This window comes from Epinephelus moara, chromosome 24, assembly GCF_006386435.1.
Source record: "Epinephelus moara isolate mb chromosome 24, YSFRI_EMoa_1.0, whole genome shotgun sequence".
In the NCBI taxonomy this organism is placed as follows: Eukaryota; Metazoa; Chordata; class Actinopteri; order Perciformes; family Serranidae; genus Epinephelus; species Epinephelus moara.
The window spans coordinates 45,990,788-45,993,433 of record NC_065529.1 but is presented as its reverse complement, the minus strand read 5'-3'; the positions used below and the strand labels follow the sequence as shown (position 1 = coordinate 45,993,433).

The 2,646-nt window shown below is 43.9% G+C and overlaps 1 protein-coding gene across 8 annotated transcripts in view; it reads left to right on the top strand.

Moving 5' to 3' along the window:
• Window positions 1–2,646, top strand: part of LOC126386830 (rano class II histocompatibility antigen, A beta chain-like) — a 42,674-nt gene that overhangs the window by 16,507 nt on the left and 23,521 nt on the right. The gene's annotated exons all lie outside the window — the stretch shown is intronic.

Here is a 2,646-nt window from a genome sequence, read left to right as displayed (position 1 = left end):
TAGCATGTGTATGTAGCCTTTATAATGACTGTGATATGAGCTTAAAAGTAAAGGCAGTAAAAATACCCCAAAAACGCCTAGGGCCCATAGGGTTAAAGTTACAACTGGACAGATTGTAGATTGTAACGTATATTTGAGACACTGACAGTTTGTAAAATTTATAATTATTTGTTCACTTAATCAATAAATATTCCTGTTATCACTCTTCGTCTGGTCATCAGTTATTTGAATACGTTGTCATCTATCATTGCGACTTCTGGCAGCTGTCAATCAACTGTATATCTGTCATCTGTTTGCGTCTCAGTTGATGTGAAGTATCATCCGCTGCGCATAGAATTGACCTTTCTCTAAGCTCCGCCNCATCTATCATTGCGACTTCTGGCAGCTGTCAATCAACTGTATATCTGTCATCTGTTTGCGTCTCAGTTGATGTGAAGTATCATCCGCTGCGCATAGAATTGACCTTTCTCTAAGCTCCGCCCATTTGTGATGGTCCAACAAGCTGTCGGAGTAAGCATGGAGCCCACACTGTAACTAACTGCACTCCCTGAAGATATTTTATCAAATTGTTCAAAAAATGAAAGAGTGATTCCAGCCTGAAGATATTTTATCAAATTGTTCAAAAAATGAAAGAGTGATTCCAGAAAGAAGCAGACAGAGGGGTCTGCAGTCTGTGTTTGAAGGATATATCCAGGATGTCAAACTGACTCAGCAGCAACAACAGGTTAAAAAGACAAAGATAGTTAGAAGCTAAAGCCGAACTATAGGCTACAGATCACAGTGTAAAAGTGAACCACCACATCACTGCTGATCGCCACACAAGACAATGAATATAAAGGGAAACTCTGCCGATATTGAACCAGCTGTGTGGCATCACAGTGTGTGCAGATGAACGGTGTTTGGCTTCACCCCCGTGCTGCTGCCAGCACCTGGACCCAGTAGGCTATATCTTCAGTAGCTAGCTAGTTAACCCTTCACACACCGAGGCAATATTAATTTTAGTGACCTCCGATTGGCGTAACCGGGTGTCATTTCCGCCGACATGAATAACGATCTTACTAAATCTACGTTTAGCTTTAGCCAGCAGTTTTAAATTTGATTCAGTGTCGCCCGCTCTGGCCCCAGGGATACATTTGACTATGGCCGCTGGTGTTGCTAACTTCATGTTCCTCAGAATAGAGCCGCCAATAACCAGAGTTTTCTCCTCAGCGGGTGTGTCGCTGAGTGGGGAAAAGTGGTTAGAAACATTAACAGGCTGGTGGTGAACCGTGGGCTTCGGCTTGGGACTACGCTTCTCCCGGACAGTTATCCAGCCTCCCGGCTGCACGGGGGTTACCAGGGGACTGCTAGCAGAGGCTATGCTATGTGGCTCCGCACCGGCTACAGGGGGCTGGCTAACTACCGCAGCTACTGAATGGTTTTCCAAGGTGCGGAGCCACGCTTCTAATTCACTGAGCCTCGCCTCCAACGCAGCAAATAAGCTACACTTGTTACAATTACCACCGTCGCTAAAGGAGGCAGAGGCATAACTGAACATTTGGCACACTGAGCAAGAAAGAGCAGAGGGAGAAGCCATCGCTAAGCTAATGTAGCTAATAAGGCTAGTAATGTGCAAACAACAGCTAAGAGATTAGCAAGAAAGTCGTAAAAAGGAGGAGAGCTATAAGTGCTTAAACAGAACTAGTGTGGGTTAAGACTTGAATTAGGCTAGATGTTAAGCAACTGAAGTGAGAAAAGCAGTGTTATGACCCTGGGTCATTTATTTGTGATTCTGCTGTTCTGTTGTTCTGTTGTTCCTCCCTGCCTGAGGGTGCTGCTGCCACCCTTAGTGTGTTTCTCTCTCTCCAGGTGCTGGCTGCTGATTGGTAGTTGGAGATTGGTGGAGCTGGTATAAAATGGCCGCTGCTTGAGCTCTTCTCTTGGCCCTACTCCCAACTGCACCATGCTTTGTTGTACTGTGTTAAAAATGAGTTAATTGTGATATTAGTCCAGCAGTCCAGGTAGCTGTAGGGGTGGGTAGCCCTTTTTGTTCATCCTTTTCTCCTGTTTATTTATAGGGAGTCAGGTGAGTGACCTGTATTTTCATTTTCTTTACTTTTGGGTAGGTAAGTTAGTTTTGGAAAATAGATTGTTTTGTTTGTTGTTTTGGGCCACGCCCACCCTGAAGCTTATTGCTACCTTTCATGTTGAGTGTTAAATAAATTATCTTTTGGTGGACTGCAGCTGTGTGGCATTGGTCGTCCTTGGGAGTGGGGAAAGAGGGGAGCATTCTTTCATGCTATCTACCGTTAAACTGACTTATCAGTGTCTTTATTTATTGTTGTGTTGTCTTTTCAATGAGTTGATACTGATCTCAAACTCAAAGGAACTCCTCAACCTGGACCCTATTTCCCCATGTTTTTGTGTCTCAGAGACTCATGGGAACAACAGTTTTTGAAATAGGTCCAGTATTGGGAGAGAGCGCTGCAGCTGTGAAACAGGCTAAGTTAACGAGTCACATGAGTCACTGAGACACAAAAACATGAGAAAATAGAGTCCAAGCTGAAAATTACCAGAGTTCCCCTTTAACTTGTTCTGGAACAATACAGCTTCCTTTTTATGATCAGTACAGCATTGTTTTGTCATTAACAGGCATTGTGTATTCTG